Below are 6,742 nucleotides of genomic sequence, written 5' to 3'. Positions count from 1 at the left end.
TTATCTCTCAGTGTTTCTGCAGAAGGGCAGTTCGATGCACGTGTGTGTGTGTGTGGTATTGGACATTGGACACTGGACACTGGGTATTGGCCAGGGTAAGAGAGGTTCCCGCCAGCGGCTTCCGCTAGAGCCCCCGGAGGAGGGCGCGGCCTGTGTGCTGCATCGGAGGGGCTACATAATTTGGAGCGTAAAATCGAAAAAATTGTTTCGCCCCTCCATTGTTCGGTTAGAGCCAAAAACTCATTAATGCCATCATTTCGAATACGCAGTTTGGGGCAATGGCAATACAACAACATCCAACATCTTGTATACCATGTATATATGGCATACCCCACGTCGATCTCTCTGACCTGACGCCGCATGACCAGCGATTGCTTTGACCCGTGATTTTGTTGGAATCAATTCCATGCTAATTACAAATTGTGGCCCCAAAATGAAAGGGAGTTTTGGGTTTTCTAAGGCCAAAGAGGGAGGGTCTTTTGTGGTTCTTGTGAAACTTGAAAAACCCCCAAATGAGTATGCATGTACTTCAGGACTAAAATTACCTTTATTTACTTACCATTAGATGAACCTCAAAGGTTTCCTTCTTGTCCCCGATTAGCTACGATTATTGGCTTTTGTTGTGTGGCTTGTCAACGGGGCCTGGGAAATGACAAAGTCACACGCTTTGATTTCGCATTAAAGCTCAGCTCAAGAAAAGAAATTAAAGAAAATGATTAATTGGTTTCGACGAATCAACGCAGGGCTACCAATTCCAATTTGCTCAACTTCGTTCCGATCCTGAGCTTCAGTTCCAGTTCCAGTCCCAGGTCCCAGTTCGAGTCTCAGTCCCAGGTCCCCAGTCCGTCTCTTCTGGGCAGTTATGAAGGCTTAAGACAGCATACATAATGGGAAATTGGGGGAACCTCTAGACTAATTTTCAGCAGAACATCACAATAAATTAACAAATAAAAGTCGGGGGGCTTCCAAATGGATTTGTTCGCATATCCCCACAGCTCTCCTACCTACAAAGGGAAGGCAAATTTGTTGCCAGTCGTCGTTCTCTGTCCAGTCTCTGGCTGCACGAAGGAAACAAACTGGCCAACATTTACTGTCCCCACAGACAGGGTCTCCCCAGCTTCTCTCGGGCAGTGTTATTATTATTCGCCGCTTTTTAGGGACTCCATTAAAATAAGTGCTTAATTTCATTTCATCTTCTCGCTGCCTGGCTGCCGCCTGTCAAGTTATAAGTTACAAAAATCGCCAAAAAATGGATGCCTAAACGTCAAATCCGCCGCTTAAAGAAAAAAAAAAACAACTAAAAACAACAAAAAGTGGATCGACAAAGGGACACAGGAACGGATCGACTACATCCTGTCCCAGTCTTTTCGGCCCTGAAAACATATCAAAAACGCGAGAGGACCAAAATCGCCCTGGCTAAAACCGCCTTCGGACCTTCGGGCTTATATAGAATGAATCTTAATGAATTTCGATTCGCAGTATGCAGGAATCAGCCGGTGGGTGTTACCTTCTGGCTGTAAAGTCAAAAAGTGGCATCTAGAGAGGGACCCCAGACAGATAGGTGGACACAGTTTCTCTGCTTTTTTTTTTTTTTGAGTCCAGTCCCAGTCCCAGTCTCAGTCTCAGCTTCAGCATCCTTTTGGTGTGCGCCTTTTGTGGCCTGTCTTATTGTTATTGCCGGTGTTTTCTTCGTTGTTGTCGTTCAAGCCACTCCAGAGGCTCCTAAGCGCCGCCGCAGCAGATCGATGCGATGATCGTTCCTCACATTCACACGGGCTTATACATACATATATCCCACTCGCCAGACAAAAGACAAAATCCAAACTGCAGACAAAAACCCTGCAAGACACGCACACACCAAACCAGGGATCTCGGCCAGGTCGCGCCGCTTTTTTTCGGGCAACACTTTTTTTGGCCGCAAAAAGCCAAGAGCGGCACGCACTTCGTGGCTTACAAAAAACAAAAAAAAAGGGACAAAAACAATCAAATTAGAGGCTGGCACTCTGCGAATATTGGATCTAGATCAACGCCGAGGAGAGCTGTCTTCTATCGCACCAAACAAATTAAAAGAGGTGGGCACTGTGAAGGCGTTTTGGAGCATTTGAGGCAGCTATCAGTACTTGGCAGCCATAAAAATTGCAACAAAAAATGTGTGGAAACTCTATGGATTATAGGAGAGATTTCTATATCCTTGCAGCATATTATAATTCAAGGCGAACGTTTGTAAAGTAGTAAAAGAGTCATTCTAACCTTAAACACTTGAGCTGGAAATAATATCGATTCTACAATCGATAAGTCCATATTTTCCAGCGATATACATTTTTAGAATCGAAATAATTGTGGGAAAAGTTAAGTACAAAGATTATATTTTTGAATTTTTATATTTAATTATAATTTGAGCTCTATTAGGAATTTGGGTTTCCAGATTCCCAGAAAAATAATCAAAGTTGTTTCATTTTATAAATGTAATAATTCCAAGGCCATATAAAGGTTGAAAACACCAAATAATTATTATTTAAATACAAATATCGATAAATAAAACGTAAAGAACAATAAAATTAAAGAACTATGATGAGTATTCATATAGTTTGAATTATTTCCATTTCTGATTATAATCGATTTATTATCGGAATTTTTAAGATAAAAACGTTTTACTGAAAATCGATATATTTTATCAGAAAAAGTTAATTTCTTGCTCTAAAAAAATATGTAAAAATTATAAATAATCTTGTCACTAATAACAATATATTTTTTAAAGGTTTATACTTAAGGAATACTTAAGGGGGTCTTCTCATTCAAAAGCCGTTTTTTGGACCCTTTTTAAAAAAATTCTTATTTGAAAACGCAAAGAATAATTGAAAACTTTTTTTATTTATTGTATTCAAAAATGTTCAAAGTACCTAAAAAAGTTGTTCTTGCCTCGATACGAGGGTTGTTCAAAGAGTAATGAGACTTCAAACTTGGTGGTCGAAAAAAAAGGTGTCGTCCTGGCGGCCACGATTCAGGGTCTCCAGAGCGTCCGAAATGAAAAATAAAAACGGGGTTATAATCAGAATAGATGTCATTTTCGGCTGACGGAACAGATTTTTTTTAAAAATTTTTAAAACAAAATGGCGGCCATTCAAAAAAAAAATTCGATTTCGGGCGTTTTTTTTGTAGTTTAGTGTAAAAAAAAAATAGAAAAAAAAATTTAAAAAAAAATCTGTTCCGTCAGCCGAAAATGGTGACAATTCTGCGTCGATTCCACTTTGTTTCATGAAAATCGGTTCAGTTGAACTGGAGATATCATGGCCGCCAGTTCGAAAAACGTGGTTTCGAGATAAACGCGTTTGAAGTTTGAAAAAAGCTCATTTTGCATAGATCTTGCTTCACAAAAAAGGCTATATCTTCTAAAGTATTTCGAATTTCCAAAAATCCTTTTGGGGACATATACACACCATCCCAAGCTATAAATAAATATAAAATATAAATAAATAAAAAAAAAAATCGAAAAAAAAAAGTTGCCCAATGAGAAGACCCCCTTAAGGAAAAGTTTAATTTTTTCCAGAACCCAGTGATTTTCTGTACCCTTTCCCAGGCAGATGATGATCCCATGATCATAGGAGTATTTCGGATCGGAGGAACTCCCCTCTATATGTTGCAATCCGTTAAAATCAAGTGAATGCGACTAGCTGTGGGCTAAACACACATATGTAGGTGCAGAAAACACATTTCTTTCGGCTTTCGGGTCGTGTGTGCGAGTACGATTTGAAGTGTTAATGGCGCATGAGTCAACTTATTCCTTGAATCAATAAACAGACAAAAAACAACAGCAGCAGCAGCAGCGGCAGAAAGACGAGGAAAGGAATCATTTGCATTTTATATAAACGAGCTACCGAAACGATTTGTAACGATACAAACCGAACGGGCTGAATGTCTACTTTTGGGCCCAAGTACCGACTACCAAAAATACCTTTAAGTGTCTTGTATTTGTTTACTTCCAGCTAAATGTTTACCCAAGATCGAAATAAAAAATGTGTAGTAGGCATTAAAGTTTTGGACCGCTATTTTTCACGTGCCATGTTTCACTGAATGGCTCTGGGAGTGGGATGGATGGAGGCTCTCGAAATGGTACCGAGGATGATTAGGTGGAGGAGGAGGAGGAGCTGCTGGCACGGCAAGAGCCTGACCAGATTGGCATTTACTGCTGGCAATCGCACCCATCGCCCATCAATCCCCCGCACGTAAACAAAGATCATCCGAATAATGTTGCTACCGAAAATTCTTATGTCTCTCGTCCCAGGGAATGGCCACTTTGAACAACCCAGCACATGTAAGGCCGGAATCCCAGGAATGCCGCTATTCATCATCGAATCTGTCCAGCAAGTCGAGCGATTTGAGATTAACCTTTCGAATAGATTGCTAAAAAATCATGTCATAGCAGGGAAACTATGCGAAATCTTAGAGAGTTTCAACAGAAATTACTTAGTTTGGGAAATTGTTATAAGGATGGTCATCTAGGTAAGACAAAGTTAAAATTCAAATAAACTTTTTACTGATGGAAGATCGATTAATTTGAACTTGTTTTTATCGGATATTCATCGACCTTTTCTTAAAGAGAGAAAATGAGACAGCGGGAGAGTCGATTTTGAGACGATTGTCAAATGAGAGCGGCTGCTATAGATAGAAGTCAAAGATCTAGATTAATCAAACGTTTTAAAAACGTTAATGAAACCTTTTTGAGTTTCGCCTATTGATTACAGGGTATTAACACTAGTATATTACCTTAACACATTGGCGCCCGAGCATTTCATCTGTTTAACTAGATTCTTGTTCCGCAAGAGCTATGCAGGATTGCCCAACATATATATACATATATTATTTAAATTATATGGCCTTTTTTATTTCCCAACACTCAACCGAGTTATAATTTTCTCGGCTGTCGGCTGATGAACCGATCAATTTGTTAAGGCGCAAGGTGAGCCCTAGGCATACGCAATTTCCTCCGATTTTTCCAATGTTTGTGCCATGAAGTATAGGATGTTATGTATGCTTTTTTTTCCACAGAAAAATGGTCTCTATGTTTTTGTAGTTGTGTTTTTTTTTTGTTGTTGTTTCATTCCAAACGGGGAAATATAAACATATCGGGAATAGATACATTGCGATAGAGATACAATTGCGTATCGCCATCGGCGGGGCAGAACGCTGGCAAAGTATGTACAATAAAATCCCATCGGCAATGACTTGAGGTGAATCCATTATGCCAAAGACGAGGAGGTGGAACTGGTCGATGGGTGGATGGGTGGACTGGTGTACATGTGGCATGATCACCAGTGGAGATGGAGATCACTGGTGGGCTGCTGCTGATGATACTATTTGCGGGGCTTTGTTTGCTTGTTCATTATTGTTATTAGAGCACATTTTTCAGCGTAATTTCTTTCACGCGAAATAGTAAAAAATAAAGACTACTAAAAACGTACCCCACCGCGCTTTTCTCTGTTGATTTTCGCCATGTTATTGTTATTGTTATTGCTATTGTTATTATTGTTTTTAATGTGTGTGTGTGTGTGTGTGCCCTGATGAGTGTGCGGCATTTGGTACCAACGGCCCATTAATGTGTGTGTGTGTTTTGTTGGTGGTTTTCGCGCCTCACCGCTCCTATGATTTTATTTTGATTTATAGTATAAAGCATACACAAATTTGGATTTTTTGATTTCCATTCTGATTTCGAATCCAAATCCTATTTCAATTCAAGTTCGCTAATGACTTGGCGGGGGTCCCATTGCCTCGATCTCACCTACAAGTACTGGATGTGCCATGTGCATATACATACATGCATATGTACATATAGCTACACACACACTGCTGCATCTAAGGAAAACAACAAAAGACGGCCCAGAAGCACAATACTTAATTGTTAAGTATCAACAAAGTATAAATCTGAGAGATGCTAAGCAAAGCAAACCGAGGCAAACCAAACCAAAACCCGAAAGCAGAGCGAAGCGATGGCGATTAAATTATTTGAAATCCACGCATAGTCCAAAATCGCTGCCTGGAAATAAAAACAAAATAGACAAAAAACATTCAAGCCGAAAATGTATACAAAAAGTAAGAAATTACCATTAATATAGGGCAGCGCGCCGACAGAGACCAAGTGCGAATGATGTGCAACAGATGGCCCGCGGAATTCTCGGTGTTCGGTGATGCCGTTGCCGTAGGCTACTTCACTACACCGAAAATAAAATACTAGTATTACTAGTTGGGAATTGTAATAATTACATTATGACTAAAGGAAGTCTAAGCTCTGCTCAGAGAATGCTTTTGATCAGAGGTCAGGCCTTTGGCACCACTTTTGAAGTATGTTTGAATAAAAGTTTATAATTTTAAGTTACATATTTGTTTGTAATTGATCACTAGAGATTTGAAATCTCTTAAAAATGTGTCTAAAAGACTGAAATGTAACATATAGATAGATAGATATATATAAAGATAGATAGATATAAAGATAGATAGATAGATACATCGATAGAAATATAGACAAATAGATTCATTTATAGATACTAATATCTAACTTACCAGATTAAATATTTGTATTTGTTTATAACTGGATAAAACCAATTAACTTATTAAGGCACAAAACTGTGGCTTTAAGCAGGTCTCTCGTAAGATAATGTCTCGATATAGTTTTCAGTGCACTCCAGCACAAGATAGGGGTGATCAGTGATTCGAGTGGAGAGTCCGGCCTGCACTCCACCCAACCAAT

Source organism: Drosophila kikkawai, chromosome X, assembly GCF_030179895.1.
Source record: "Drosophila kikkawai strain 14028-0561.14 chromosome X, DkikHiC1v2, whole genome shotgun sequence".
NCBI lineage: Eukaryota > Metazoa > Arthropoda > Insecta > Diptera > Drosophilidae > Drosophila > Drosophila kikkawai.
Note: the sequence above shows the minus strand (reverse complement) of the source record.